The 16,626-nt window shown below is 40.8% G+C and overlaps 1 long non-coding RNA gene across 3 annotated transcripts; it reads right to left on the minus strand.

Moving 5' to 3' along the window:
• Positions 1-4,915: 4,915 nt before the first annotated feature.
• On the minus strand, positions 4,916-14,810 carry LOC135097107 (uncharacterized). Of its 3 annotated transcripts, none has more exons than XR_010265381.1 (3): positions 14,496-14,810; positions 6,993-7,169; positions 4,916-6,413 (listed from the first exon to the last, which is right to left on the minus strand). It is a non-coding gene; the product is annotated as an uncharacterized LOC135097107 (long non-coding RNA). The 3 variants fall into 3 exon arrangements; XR_010265380.1 differs by lacking the exon at positions 4,916-6,413 and adding an exon at positions 6,580-6,617 and having other exon boundaries at positions 6,999-7,169; positions 14,496-14,809; XR_010265379.1 differs by lacking the exon at positions 4,916-6,413 and adding an exon at positions 6,580-6,617 and having other exon boundaries at positions 14,496-14,809.
• Between the last annotated feature and the right edge of the window lie 1,816 nt (positions 14,811-16,626).

A 16,626-nucleotide genomic window follows, 5' to 3' on the forward strand; every position in this document is an offset into this window, starting at 1 on the left:
AATGAAGTAACATTTATTCATACTCCCTTCTTAAAGAAAACATGTCATTTAAGAATACGGGACAGCACCAGGACCACGAGCTGTTCAAGCCGGGAATTCAGGAATCAAGGCCTGGCAATCAGCGTCCTCGTGCTCTGGGAGGCGGTGAATTAAAAGCCTTTCGTTTCGCTACAGTTCGGAAAATCACGAGCTTTTCTTTCTTCAGTAAACATTTCATTCCAACACCAATGGTACGTGACTTTCGTGTTCCTGCTAATTCGTGCGCTCGTGTTTGGCCAAGAAAGGACAATTTAGACAGAAAAGAACAAAAAGAGAAATTGTCTCTTTGAACGTTAGACATACATACATACAGACTGGCAGGCAGGCAAATAGAAATACACAGAAACAAGCAGATATACGGACATATATATATATACAAAAAAAAAAAAAGACAAAATCAAGATATGGCAGGTAATAATACTAGTGGTAATGGTGGTGGTGATAGCGACATCCTTATCATAACCCTAATGACTTGGCCAATTCACTACCATTCTCACTCAGACGGCGGTAAAGGTTCGCCAGGGCAGACTAAAGTTAACCCCCTGACTGCTAATGACACCGTGCCACGTTAACTCATTGCAGCAACCCTTGATGACTTTCCTGAACAAAAACAAAATTATTACTGACTAAGAGATCTGAACTAAATGATTGTTCCCTTGTGTCACCTTGTCCACTTCATAACTTCACTCTTAACCTCATAAATTTTCATTTCCCTTCTTTTACTTGCCTCTTTATTCTTCCCTGTTATCAACTTTCCTCATAAAGACAATTCCAGCACTTGTCTACCATTTAACTTTTCATAATAAGAGGTTTCTCATATTATGTGTTTGTAATCTAACTTTACATCTATATATTTATCAAAGTCAATATACGTTTAGATTTTTTTCATATAGTTATTGCATTTTCTTCTGGTAAGATTATCCCATCACTAATCAAAAGTCGAACTCTTCATAAGCTGCGCTATGTCGTATTAATCTTAATTATGTTACTCAGCATTTTTATGGCCTTACGTGGAGAAAGAAAAGATAAACCGTTAAACATTTATAAGTTGTCCTCTTCCTTTTACACTTTGTATCTGTAATGAAGAAAATATTGTAATCTCGTGGAGGCTTTTATTTCAAGTTAATATTTCAACATTCCTCTTTCATCATTGCTGATTCTGATACAAACCTGTCATTTTTTTTAGCCAACAGTTTAAAAAATCATTGCTGTAATCTCCTAGAAGCTCTTCTTACTAATTAATATTTCAATAAGCAGACTTTATACATGAAAAATACTAATTTAATGGAAAACTGTCGTATTTCGTACCGATGATTAAAAAGTATTACCTAAAAATCTTTATCAAATACATGGTGTTCTATCTGCACCAATAATTCAACAACCTTACAGAATATGTCGAGTGAAACAAGTCAGAGAGGGAAACAGGTGATATGAGGGAAACACGTGAGACTGAAACGTGTGAAATGGTGGTAATTCATCAAGTAGAGATAATGAAACAAGAGGAAGCGGTAAGAGTGGAAGAAGTGAAAGTCAAATGTATCTTAATGGCTGAAGTAGCGAAAAGAGAACAGAAAAGTGAAACAAGTGGAAATTAAACAAGAATGAAACAAAAAGATGAAATGATAAAAAAAAATATGAAATTATAAGCGAAGCATAGCAAATAAGATGGAATTGTAAGTGAAATAAAGCAAACATTAAATAAGCAAAACAAAGCAACAAAAAAAAAAACGAAATTTTATCTGAAACAATGTACGAAAAGAAAAAAAAAAAAGATAGGTAAAAAAATATCCTTAGTTTCTACAATATGCCAGCAACTGTAGTAGTAAGAACATAGTATTAAAAACAAAAACCTTTCTACTTTCCGAATTACATAAGTGAACCAGCTCTGGCAGTGAAGGAGTCGAGTAGGAGAAGCCTGTACAAAAAACACCTCCACACTCCCTCCCGCCTCACATATTCACAGAACTTTACAAACTCAACAAGAATATTCGCTTACAAATTCATCGAAAGGAGAGTTTTCATGAAGTTCACAAACTATCATACAAACAGGGGAACAAACTATGAATCCAGTAAAAATAATAAGATTTTCAAACACATTTGCTGGGCAGAACAAAGTTTTCTTCACTGTAGGTCTTTCCTGGTAAGCCTGAATGGACCAATAGGGATAGTTAGCCTCTCCCTCTCTCTCTCTCTCTCTCTCTCTCTCTCTCTCTCTCTCTCTCTCTCTCTCTCTCTCTCTCTCTCTCTATGCCCATAGAGTCATAGTCATCAATATGCATATTATTTTTCTGCTTTTTCCTTTTCTGGATTGCTTCCCTTTTCTGCATTGCGTTCCTCTTTTCCCGGTCATACTCACTACACACTTCTATCCAGCAACACAATACCAGTGTTCCTAACATTGCATGGCGCTCACCATCCTCAGTATTGCCATGAAGCTTCAGTGTATCCTTGTATGTATTGCATTCAATTCACTACCCTCCCTTTCCTTGGACTTAATTCCAAAGCACACACACTTTTGCATTTTCAGTTTACGCAACAGTTTCGACTTTTACACCTACGAGTATTAAGAGTTTACATGAACTATGATTCTGATTCCCTGTTGGCGGAGAGAATTTGCCAGTAACGCCATTGGTCGACCTTTCAAATGAGAGTTGAGATTGTTTGCTCACCCAGTAAGAAAGAGATGTAGAAGCCATTGAGAGGCCCAGAAAGCTTAAGTCTAACAATGGGCTGTTTGTCTACCTATCCACACACAATAGTTTTCTCTCATAATGATAAATATAATAAAGTGTTTAAAGTGAGACTGGTACGTGCCTGTTGAAGGGAGACAAATAATGACAGAGTGAGTCTCATGAAGCCTCGTCAAGCACCCATACTCTACCATTACATGCCAGCACGCGGTCCTCTCACACCAGGATATGAATGTATACAAATTTATGATATCCTGTTCACGTATCGCCTTTCGTATCAACTTGCATTCACTTGTATCCACATAATACAATCCATACGTAACCCATTCACGATATTACCCTTTTTCATGAAGTACTGCCACATTTTTTCTTCAATGGACATCATATTAAAGGTAAAGGCAGAGCCACTATTGCCTTTCCAGTTCCCGTGCCATCGCAGCTCTGACCTGGACTGAGGGCTGGAGTGGTCCCAAGACGACCGACATGCACCCCCGACGCTCAGTCTGCCTCGCTCTGTTCCTCAGTCTGCCTCGGTTTCGCCTCCTCGCTCTGATATTCGGCTTTTAGTTTAATCCCTACGGAAGCTTTTACTGCCAGTCCATCCTTTAACCCTCTGCTCACCTGTGTGTGTGTGTGTGTGTGTGTGTGTGTGTGTGTGTGTGTGTGGCGATTCTCATCCTTTTCGAGCTTTATATACTGCTTTCGTCCTTCCCCGTGTGTGTGTGTGTGTGTGTGTGTGTGTGTTACATATAAATTGCCACATGTAGGTCTTTTGATTTCAAACAGCAACCACTTTGTTCTAATCTTCCTTACCTACTTCAAAGAAATATACTTCAATAAATATATTCCTTCCAAACACACACAAACATTAAATACTATAAAAAAAATAACTTAAATCGGATGCACAGATAACCATTCTTCTATTTAGCTAACCCTATTCTCTCTATCAGTAATGCCAGTATCCTCTCCCACTCTTCTTCTCATCCAGAGTTCCCAACAGCAACATCATCAGTATATAATCCTTCTTTACATAAAAAGATGAAAAAAGTTGCCCGAGTCTTGAAACAATCCTCTTACAACTTGCACCCACTTCTCTCTCTCTCTCTCTCTCTCTCTCTCTCTCTCTCTCTCTCTCTCTCTCTCTCTCTCTCTCTCTCTCTCTCTCTCTCTCTCTTTGTGTAAGCCTTCAGCATAAGCCTTCTAACACATTTTTCGTCCTCCATTCCTCTTAATTCCAATGTTGAATGTGGGTCAGTCTTTTGATCAAGTGATTTTTATTTCATCAAATATGAGGCAAGGTTCTTTTTTATGATACCACGCATGGAAACCAATTTGTTTTTCTCAACATAATTCCTAACCTTTTTACGTAGTTCTCAAATGTTAAACCTCTTTTTACGTCATTATACGTATCAAAACCTTTCTTTACATTGCAAGAATCAAATCCCTTTTATTTCACCACCAAATATGAGATCGAAAAGAGATAAACAAATTTATGTATAAGGATGATAAGTGTAAGTAAGTATGTATGTTTCGAACAGGGACTACCACGTGTAAGACTAATGACCTGTTGCAAGTTCCATTATCTTCTTGTGTTCTTATAAGAGACCGATAAACGTTTCATATCATCCACCCCCAAGAATCAAATCCCGATCCATTTTACCACATTAAGACATGAAACACTATTTCACCACACTTGGAATTATTTTTAATTTTTTTTTATTTCATCACTTGGAAATATTTTTTTTTTATTTCACCACACTTGGAATCAGAACAACGTTTTACCTCACCACGTACATTATCAGTAACTCACCAAACAGTATATTCGCCCTCCAACCCCGACGATTCCGCCACTCACTTAGCTGTCCAGTATCTGTCACATTCGGGAGCTCCACACACACTTTTATTTCTTTATCGTAACGACTACTGTAGTCTCGCAAGTTTAAACCTTCTTCAACTTATTCATATACTCCCTAAAGTCTTTCAGAACTTCATAACTTAATTTCCTCCTCCATTCCGCGTATTTGCATGTGTGTACGTATACGCGTCTGGGCTCTCTCTCTCTCTCTCTCTCTCTCTCTCTCTCTCTCTCTCTCTCTCTCTCTCTCTCGAGAGAGAGAGAGAGAGAGAGAGAGAGAGAGAGAGAGAGAGAGAGAGAGAGAGAGAGAGAGAGAGAGAGAGAGACACACACACACACAGTAATAACCTTACCCACTACTTGGCAGGCGGAGATTCGCCCCCAGCTGTTACCGTCTCCCGTGAACATGTGTTGCATGGCATGTGAAAGTTTTCACCCTTAAATCATTGATCTGCCTACATCCCTTATTTTGGAACGCTTTGTTGTCTCAAGTTTTTAAAGGCCACACAGTTCATTAGTCTGGTTCTCAAGGATATTTTCACACGAGAATAACTATTTCTAGAATATAGGTACAAATACAATAACTAAACACATTTTCCTTGTATGTTATTTCTGTACTTTATATTTTTGGTCAGTTACAACGTTAAACATTCTACAAGTCTGCTGGAAAATATACGTGATATTAATTATTGTCTTAGGTATTTCTTACATGAAACAATGCATTAAAACAAATACACAAAGCCTCCGAAATATTATACTAAACATTCTATCGTATTATACGGTAAACCATCAAGCCGCAGTGTCCCAGAATTAATAGGAAAATCCATGTATTATTCTTGACATGAAACAACGCAATATGAAAAAAAAATAAATAAATAACGCTTCCTAATATCATACTAAGCATTGTATCCTATTATACTGTATGTCATCAAGCACCAATGTCACATAATTAATAGGAAAATTCGGGATGGAAACAAATAAAAAGCTTCGTAAATACTCGTATCATACTAGCATCGCATCGTATTATACTCGTACCTACGCCTTCCGCCAGTGTCGCAGCATTACTGGAAAACACTGCCGAGAAAAGTTTAGCAGCAGCGTAAGTCAGCGTGGAAGGGAAGCTTTTATCTCGGCCTCTCGCAGGGACACTCCAAGGCCAGCCACTTCACTGCGGGACCTCAACATTTTCCCGGGCCTCTCTTGTAAGGTTCTGGCCCCGCACTGGATGGAGCTCCCGGCCGCCTACCCCGCCTCACAAAATATTCACTCCGCTTCTTACAGTTGAATATCTGATCAATATTTCTTATTTATTTATTTATTTATTTATTTAGTATTATTATTATTATTTTCTTTTTTTGTGATTCTTTATCTGTCTTTTTCAATGACTCGTCAATTTTAATCCGATTCATTGTGTTTAGCCTTTTTTTTTGTGGCCTTGCAAGATTTCAATGGGTGTTTACAATTGAAGCCCTTATTGATCAAAAGTTTTTTTTTATTCTTTAAGTATTTGTTTAGTAATATGAAAATTTCAAGGCTCATCTTGCACTTGAATATCTTGCACTTGAAAAGTAGTATTTATTTATTTATTTTCATTCGATATCGTTTCAGCATTTCAGTTCGCTTCCTACTGTCCGTTTTCTCTCTTGTTTTTTTCTTTTTCTTTATTTTTCCTTTTGTCCTTTTTTCCTTTTCTTTTTATCTCGCTTGCAAACCCGCCGCTCAAGAAGACGTATGAGTTTGCAGGAAATGAGGCGCAAGTTGAAGATGAAGACATCGCGGCTGCCATTCAGGAAGACAGGCACGGCAGGTCATGATGTGATGAGCGGAGGCTGAGGAAAGCACGCGAGGGGGTGAGGTGGCAATGTCAAGGTAGGAGGAGGAGGAGGAGGAGTTCAGGAAGACAGGCACGGCAGGTCATGATGTGATGATCGGAGGCTGAGGAAAGCACGCGAGGGGGTGAGGTGGCAATGTCAAGGTAGGAGGAGGAGGAGGAGGAGGAGGAGGAGGAGGAGGAGGAGGAGGTGGTGGTATTCCTAGAAAGAAATCCAGAATTGACTTAAAACACAATAAGAACAATAAGAACAAAGTAAATACACACAAAAAAATTATTAGGAGCTTAAAAACGTGGAAGTCAATTCATACATGATATAAACCATACCTTGAAAAAAATATATGAAAGTAATTGGAGAGAGGAAGCAATCAACGCTGATTAAATAATTCACATGATTCAGGCTGGGTCTGACGTTAAAAAATAGTCAGTCATGGAAGCAATCACTTAGCTTTTGTAAAATGGTATATCTCTGAAGCATCTCGTAAATAAAGAGTAAACCACAAATTAAGGTAAAAAAATTATCCTTTTAGGGCGAAATAAGAGAGAACTAAATATTAAGTAATCATTTTGATCTCACTGTAACAGAAATCAGGGACTTGGAGGCGTCAGACGTCACCAAGTCGGTCATTAGTGGAGGTAGACAGTCCCGTGACAGGCGGCGGACGCTGCTACTCACCGCCACGTTGAATGAAGTCAGGGTGAGATATTGGAGGTTTTAGACGACATTTCGTTTGTGGGATAGGATTTTTTTCGGCTGGTGAAGAAAATCGTTTTATATTATACACCGACCCGCGTGAACACACACACACACACACACACACACACACACACACACACACACACGGTAAAAGTTTGTTGCTGTTTGATTCACTTACATTCACTTGAAATCACCTTGTACAAGCTTCCTACACCTTTCTTCACTTACATTCACTTGAAATCACCTTGTACAAGCTTCCTACACCTTTCTTCACTTACATTCACTTGAAATCACCTTGTACAAGCTTTCTACACCTTTCTTCCTCTATCATAATGTGGCTAATTTTCCTCCAGTACTATACTAAGTATCAAGTACCGTACTTTAACGAAACAGCGTAATAAAGAAACTAAAAGTCTGTTGCTGCAACATGTTTACTTGGATCCGTCTTGTTAGTTAGTGACCACTACAGGCTACCAACACGTTTCTTTTCTATTATAATGTGGATAGTTTTCCTCCAAACGACCTACGTAAGAACCTAAGCGTGTTACCGTTTAATATCCACTCGAATCCACATAAATTTCTTTAGCCACTGACCGCTACCTTCACCTTCATGGCTTAAATGGCTAATCCTGTACCTTAAGCACTTAGTAAACCAAGATTTCAAGCTCCTCGTCCCCCTTCCTCGGTAAGTCCTGGAAAATATTTTGTTCCCTATTCCTTCATCTTTCCCAAGCCTTGTACTCACTAAAGACAGGGAAACAAAACATCTCACTAATTAACTTTATTTTTCAGCTTAATTCCCATTGTGTCATGTCGTACATAATGTTCAATTACGTAACAAGAAAAAATACGTAATCAAGGATTTCGAAGGTACTTACTGTTAAAATTTTCAGTTGCCTCAGATAGAGAGAGAGAGAGAGAGAGAGAGAGAGAGAGAGAGAGAGAGAGAGAGAGAGAGAGAGAGAGAGAGAGAGAGAGAGAGGTACAAAAATAACGACATTAAGGGTTCAAAGAGCGGAAGACCTGGACGGAAAAAGGAATCCTCGAGGGCAAAGATTCTACGAAGAGAAAGAAAGAAATAGTGAAACTCTAACTTTGGTCACGTAGACTGAAGGAGACGGAGGGAAGGACGAGTGGGAAATCAGATAAGTACAACCTCAAATCCTCCTTTTTCTCCAGGGAGGCTCAGTGCCAGCAGCAGCAGCAGCAGCAGCAGCAGCGCGCAGGGTACTCTGCTGCTACACACGTAGGCGACACCACACACGAGGCAATTGCAGGAAGAGCGGGAAAGACAACACAAGAACTTCCATTTCTCGACGGAATCTACCAGACGCCAGTATCCAGTGACAATGTACTGATTTCAATACTGTTAAATGAAGGGAGCATGTGAATATTTTTTTTTTTTACCTTTCATGGTTATTTAGCGTGTCCAAAATCGCATTCAACGCACCCTACAACCCTGTGACAGATTGTACTGACCTTAAAACTGTCTAATGGATATGGTTATGTTATTTATCTAGGTAGGCATTTTTTTTTTTTTTTTTAACCATTTAGGTGATATTTGGTGCATCTTATCACAAAGCAGTGTGATAAGTTTATTTTGTTTCAACAGTCACCTCCAGACATATACTGACTAGGTATTAGGAGGTCTGGTTTTTTAATCTCTCTCTCTCTCTCTCTCTCTCTCTCTCTCTCTCTCTCTCTCTCTCTCTCTCTCTCTCTCTCTCTCCTGCAGGTGATGGTAAAAATTCTGTACAGTGCTTCTAGTGACGTGAATTGTTGCGTATCGCAGTGAGAGGGTTAAGTTTTTTTAATCCACTTTTGCTAACTGGTTTCTGTACAGATGCAAGAGTTAACCTAGTATTCGCAGTTTTTTTTTAATCTTTCTGCCGGAAAAGTCTGACACTCCCTGCCAACGACTGTATTTCCACCTGCCTATGATTTCAGACCTTTACAAAAGAAAAGTTCCAAGACTTTTCACAATGTCATTTTGGACTTGTTTTTGAACGGTTTTCTTTAGTGACGGGGACCATCAGTGACACTTTTTTGTCGCATTGTGTTGCCCCTGGCCTGACCCCTTTTACAAATAAAAAAAAAAAAGATTTATCGTTTTCTTTTAATGCTGGATAAATCGTGATATATGAGGGTGAAATTTTAAATGCGGCATTTTTGAATAGGGAAGAATGTCCAGAAGTTCTCCAGTTAAAGGGAGGAAAGAGTCCAGATACTGGTTTACTCCTGCATGGCAGTGGGTGAGATGCAAAACAATTAAGGGAGAAAAATCTTTAATCGAAAGGCTTTTGAATTCACCGTGCTTGGTAAAGATTCAGTTTTTTTTTTTTTTTTTTTTACATAAATGGGAAGCTGTATCCTATACATGCTCAGCAAAGCCCCAGTATAGTCATCAACTGAAAGACGGAGAATAAAAAAAAAAACGGTTGAAGGCGAGATGGTTGAATAATAATGAAGAGGGAATAGTTGTCTGAATGCTTGTGTCCAGTAGAAGGACTCGATATTCAAGTTTTCGAGATCTTGAACAATACAAGGTCTGTCGTGCGCCATTCGAGAAATGGAGGGAGCTGAAGTTGGACGCTCTTAAATGGAATAAAACAGACCTGAATGATTCTGGGTAATTAAACACAAACACCATTAACATGAACCAATGACATGAACCCACTACCTCACAAACTAGTGTTATTTTTAGTCCCCATGGTACGACTGTACATTAATTGTTGATCGATGACGTCTACACACTGACCGATGAGTTTATTGAAAGAAAAGAGTGTTGCCTCTGGGAGACGTGGTGACCCAAGTGCTGCTCAGCGTTAGGACGACACGCGGCGCGGTCATAGGACGGCCGGCGACCGAGGCCATCCTGGGAAGAGTAATGGCCAGCTTCCGCACTGCCTGTCCCGCCATTTGTCCTCCTCTGAAGGATATTTCAACCACAGAACACATGAGTACTGTCTCCGCTAACAATACATTTACTCCTCCAATACTGGGACTTCACTCCTGTATTTTATTGTTACTTCACTGCTTCTATATTTTATTATTATCAATCTATGCTATAATTAATATGGGATACTTGTTAACTTGCTCAAGAAGCCTAGAAAATTCATTCTTCCCTGCTTAGAGACAAAGTATTGCCTTAATGTGGCTTGAATTGTACAACAGGAAACCCGCTGCCTCAACGCAACACCGCCACCACGACAGCAATATCAACAACACCAGGCACAAAAAGAGTTCCTCCCACCAAGCCTTGCAGATCAGCGGGATGAGGTGGTGCCTAAGCCTCCCTATTGATCTACGGCGACAGTTTCTAAAAGTTTTGTGCCCCGAGCGGCGAGCAGTGAGGGAGAGTCGGCCGCGGGGAGTCCTGGGCCTGCTTCCTTTGTGGCCTGTGAACCTCAGAGGGAAGTTACAGTAGGGGTGTCAAGTACCGCCCGCCGCCTCGCTATATTCTTTACTTGTATAAAGCTGCCGTGCTGTGGACAGACACGTCATTCTCGAGTATCTTACCTGGTTATTGACCCTTCAAGTACTTTGCTTATCTGCCCGAGTATTCAATATTTTTTTTCATTTATTTTGATTTCGTAATTAACTATTTACTCATTTGTTTACTTATCTACTTATTCATGCGTTCGTTTCATTAATTGTTTGACTATTTAGTTACTTTTAAATGTGGAAACTGGTCAAGAACACGAGAAGATGCAGAAGAGCATTTCAACTGCCATTAATAAAAAAGCTCGAAAAGTTTAAGTGTTGAATGGTCGCGGTTTTATCCTCAAAATCTACCTTCTGTGGATGAGAGAGAGAGAGAGAGAGAGAGAGAGAGAGAGAGAGAGAGAGAGAGAGAGAGAGCAGCAGACAAACACACCGTACACAAAAAGAAAGACAGACAGACAGTAAATACAGTCACACAGACACACGCCTTCAAAGTGAAGTATCAAAGCGCTCTCTCTCTCTCTCTCTCTCTCTCTCTCTCTCTCTCTCTCTCTCTCTCTAAATCTACCTGTATTTTCTTTCTTTTGTAGCGCCATTACTGGTTTCTTAAGGTTCGCTTTGTATCGCCTGACCAGGAGAGAGAGAGAGAGAGAGAGAGAGAGAGAGAGAGAGAGAGAGAAAGGGAAGAGAGAGAATAAAGAGGAGAGAGAAGGAGAGATGAATAAGGGAGGCGATAGAAGGAAAGGGTGAGGAGGAAAAGTGGTTCGGGAAGGGCGCCTGAGGAAGAGGCGGGGAAATATTGCGAAGGGGAATGCGGGGAAAAAGAAAAGCATCTCAAACAGAAAGGAAAGAGAGGGGAGGAAAAGTGGAGGAAGAACAGGGAAGCGATCTGAGGGAGAGAGGGAGAGATGGTGCGCGGTGATACAGAAGCAGGGATGGGGTGATGGGGGTGATGTGAGGCTGGGAGAGATAGGGAGAGGGAGGGGAGGGAGAGGGGAGACGAGGAAAGATGATGAGGTGTGTAGGGTACGAAGATAAGAGGGAATGTTTACATGATGGAAAGAGGTGTGTGTGTGCGCGTGTGTGTGTGTGTGTGTGTGTGTGTGTGTGTGTGTGTGTGTGTGTGTGTGTGTGTGTGTATACTCTTGTAATTTCAGATAAGGCATATATACCTGGGAACGGTCACACTTACTTCCATTCATAATCTCTGGAGTATTTCATAGCAATCAATAGCTAATGATGGAATAGTTCAAGGATTATACAACATTAATTCGTAACTTTTGACAAGGTGATGGGATCTGAGCGTCTAACTTTACATACGCGTACGCTTTCCTGTGATACAAAAAATTGAGGGTTCAGCGTTCAAAATGATAAGCATGATGACGAAATTTTCTTTTGAATGGTCAGTCTGCTGGAAACGAACCTTTCAAATACAATCCCTTCCCTTACACATTCACCAGGAAAAATACACAGTGCGAGGCTCGGTGCAGACCACCTGAACTGCGCTGCCTTTGTTCTTTTGTTTCTTTACCTCCGCGCTCCAGAACTGATGCCCACACAGCAGCACCAATACTAACTGGTCTGATTACCTCCGTGACTGATCTGATCAAATTCAATGTTAACGGCACGAGGAGGGGACGCACAGCTGGGCTCGGCCACATTACAGAGCTGATAACACAAGGAAATCTTGGGACGGTTCCCAGGACGTGTGTTCGAGTGTAACCTTTGTGTCTTTTCAAGCATACGAGTCTATGTGGCTTTTCAAGCATACGAGCATTTCAAAGGTAAAAACTCCATTTCATAGCTATGAAATTATGAAAAAATATGCTATGACTCGTGATATTACAATATCTCTATATCTTGATTTCAGCAGGCGAAAATGTAGCTACATACCCGCCATTAACAACCTTATTACCGAGTCTGTTCATTCGCTCATCACTCATTCACTTATCACTCCACATTATCTAACAGGCGTTAAATTCCAAGACCCGCCACGTGCCTCGAGATCAGCAAAACCCGGGGATGCTAACACTGCAAAACCACACACAGCGAAGCATCGTAAAGTAGTAGAGTCTCGGGGCAGATGCTGAGTACAGCGTCTATTGCAAGCATGATGAAGGCAGCGAGTGAAGCGTGAAATGCGTGAAGCGAAAGCGTGGTACGCGCCAGTACGGGTACACCCAATAACGGAAGGTCTAGTCTGGCTGAGGAGGCGAGGCTGATATGGAGGAAATGCTGGCCTATGTTCAGAAACTCTCTGCTTTCCTACCATGACTATTTTCAAAGGCCACAGATGATTAACAGTATTCAAGAGTGTTTCTCCTGTTAATAATGTAGAAAATGTTACTCTGTCTCTAGAAGCATAAAAACACTCTTAAAAATCCTTTACATTCTGAAACTTTTTGTAATTATGGAAGGTGTGGTGAAGGGTGTCAGAATATGGTCCATTACCGCCTCCGTCACAACGCCCGGGTCACTGCAGCCAGCCAGGAAAGTATTACTCTGATAAATCTTATACGACTTCATGCTGCTGAGGACGAATTGTTCATTGCCACCCTGTTGCTGAGGCGTCTTGCGTTAGCGAGTCTTGTTCGTGGCACTAACACTGACAAACGTCTAACACCAGCAACATACTATAAAGAATATCAACAACCAACACTGATATCGCTAAGGAAGCTCTGACACGAATAGAATTATACACCTGAGCACATCATTAGAATATACAGCGCAGTGTGGCGTCCTTGTCTAGCCCAGGTGTCATTCGTTATCCTCATTATATATCTATTTATTATTTATTCTGCTCATGGCGTGCTGAAGAGAACAAGAAGGATGCGACAAAACAACAGTCCCTGTAGAATACAATACATGACACGTTCTAGAGCACATGAACACAATTGTCAGTAGACCAGTAGAGTTTTCATCCTTGTCCTTGAATTTATCTGGTCTTAATTTTCCTATAGATTCTGCATTAACATCTCAATAAGTAGCATTTAGAGAAATCAGTTGGCTTATCATCCCTGTTCTGGAATTTCCCCAAGTAATGTTCCCTATTCATTCTACCCGAAAAATCTGACAAGTAAAACCATCGTTGCTGGCTGGTTACAGTGGTGGTGATTGTTTTGGTTACCTTGTTAGTGGTGGTGGTGGTGGTGGTGATGGGGGTGTGTTGGTTACATTAATGGTGGTAGGGTTGGTGATGGTGGAATTGAAGGTTACAATGGTGGTGGTGGTTGTTACAGCAGTGGTAATGGTGATTATGCTGATAACGACCACCACGGCCATTATAATGACTGTCACGTCGTTCACACCACAATGGCAGCCACTCACGCACTCTCTCTCTCTCTCTCTCTCTCTCTCTCTCTCTCTGACATTCACCAAGACAGACATGACCTTCAGTGACCTGCTCCAATGACCTCCCTCCTCCCTTCCCTCACCTCCTGACCTTTTCTTGACCTCTGCACCTTCCCTTGATACAATGCCCTTACTTCTTGCCTGACCTACTCTCTCTCTCTCTCTCTCATATCAGTACAAGAATATAGGAAGTCAAGCATGACTGTCACTGCATCACGCTGTCCCCTCAACCCTTTCCTCCCATGCCCTCCTCCCATACAAGTGCAATGATACACGCGACTAAACTATTGAACAATGGTAACGACCAACAATCATTGCCACTAAATACAATTGCAAATAACAGCTTCAAACTATCCGTGACACCACTGCACGATATTCATATGTACAGCATCACGGAAAACACAGTAGCGGGGATATAAGGTGCCGTGGGGAGCGGCAGGCTGTGGGGGGTGGGGGGAGGGGACTAGTATCAGTGACGTCACAAAGTCTACTTACCCTCAGTTATCATGTGAACACGTGTTATGAAATAAACAAACAAAACATGGTGACTGCACACCAAAGACAACAAACATGAATCAACAACTGTACCTCGCTCCTACTGCTGTCCGGCGTCGCCACGGAGTAAATCAGACAGGGAACACCAGGCCTCCAGCACCACACTCCCTGCTGCCAGCGCTCAGTACCCACGGCAAAGTCAGCTCCATGGAAGCTAGAGAGTCTAACGCTTCCTTTGCCTGCACTACTGCAAAGTACAATTAACGACCACTACACAAACTAATGACACAGGTGTTCAATTACTGAGGTGATGACCGCGCGGCGCCTCGTCCCTCGAGTGGTGACGCCAGCGTGGGACCTCCGCCTGGCCAATCTGGGACTCGGTTCGTTCTCGAGGTTCACTGCTTCGAGTCTTTCTCATACCTTTCTTTATTTCCGGTATCTGGTATGCCGGGATATGCCACTCAATTGCTGAATATTACACGGTATACAAAGGACGTATATGAGAGCATGAAAGGTCTACGAAAGGTTTATCTCAGCTCGGTTTCAAACATCTACGCTGACTTGAACCCATACCTCAAACGTCACATTGACAGATTCACCACCAAATTGTACTCCTGTAGTGTTCACGAGGTAAGTATGAGATTACACCTTATACAGAGAACATTTATCAGCATTGCAGGTTCAAGAAAGGCGAATTTTAGCTTGGTTTCAAACGGCAATCCATCCTGACCCGAGTCCTCAACTTTAGCATTACGTTGCCAGATTCACCACCAAACTGTATAAATGTACTATGTATGCAGTAAGGATAGGATTACACGTGTTTTCAATGGAGATATGATAGCATTACACGAATGTGAAAGATGTATATCAGCTTGGTTTCAAATACCTACTTACGCTTACTCCAATACGTATGTGTGTTGTGTATGTGTGTTGAAGTGCCACGTGCCTGATCCACAACCAAAGTGTATTGTTGTAGTGTGTATGAAGCAAGGATGAGATTATACCTCATACAAAGAACATTCAACCGCATTGTAGGGTTAAGATTACACACTATTCAAAGGACATGATACATTATTGGACTACGGAAAGTAAATCTTACCAAACGGGATCCACCCTGACTCGAATCCCTAAGTTGAAGCGTCGCGTTGCCAGATTCACCAGTAGATATCAATTCAACGCAAATGGTGACCTCCCAACACTATAAAAGAGAACAGAGAATACATACTCTTATCTACTTCTAAGTCATCACGTATCACGAGTGTCCAAACAATGAATAGCGTACGAATTATTTGTTAGATGTTCATTTTCTTGAGGCAGCGGCGACTCGGCACATCTAATCATCCTACTGAAACACTTCTGCGCCGCACCACCTCCACCAATCAAAAGGCTCTACGTAGTTAAAGTTACACTCATTTTTGAGGGTGTTTTTATGGTGATAGTGACACACTAACAAGATTTCCACATTATTAACAAGAAAACTTTTGAGAGAGAGAGAGAGAGAGAGAGAGAGAGAGAGAGAGATTTAACTTATTACGCTTGGCTTAGGTTAATATACAATGCTAAATAAGGTGATGAAAGAGAGAGAGAGAGAGAGAGAGAGAGAGAGAGAGAGAGAGAGAGAGAGAATGATTATGAAAAAAATACAATTCTAATTTTTGTGTGTTACTTTGAAATATCACCAGCATTTCTCCAACTAACACATTTTTATTATTTATAATTTAATTAATATTTTTTTTATTTCGTTATCCACACTTAATTAGCCTGGAGTTTATATTTAGCGGTAATTAATTATCAGTATTTTTATTCATATATTTATTTATTTCATAGTATTTTTTGTGTTTGTATGTATGTGCGTGTGCATTTTTTACTTGGTACTCCATTCATTATTTGCATTTTTATTCATACAGTTGCATATATCATTGAATTTTGTTTCGCGCGCGCGCGCATGTGTGTCTGTGCGTGCGTGTGTGTGTGTGTGTGTGTGTGTGTGTGGTTTGTATGAAAAAATATGTGCTATACACTTTAATTATTGCCATCCTAACAGTGCCCCATCATTATTGTTTATAGATTAGGTAGAGAGTGTCCAGCAACTAACCACAAGATGTACACAGACAAACACAATCCATCTCGTGAACAAGGAACTGTTATGAAATCCGCGAACACCTAGTAACTCACTACATCATGTTAAACTATCAATAAAACTATAAACATCTATGAAGAC

The sequence above is a fragment of the Scylla paramamosain genome, unplaced genomic scaffold, assembly GCF_035594125.1.
Source record: "Scylla paramamosain isolate STU-SP2022 unplaced genomic scaffold, ASM3559412v1 Contig12, whole genome shotgun sequence".
In the NCBI taxonomy this organism is placed as follows: domain Eukaryota; kingdom Metazoa; phylum Arthropoda; class Malacostraca; order Decapoda; family Portunidae; genus Scylla; species Scylla paramamosain.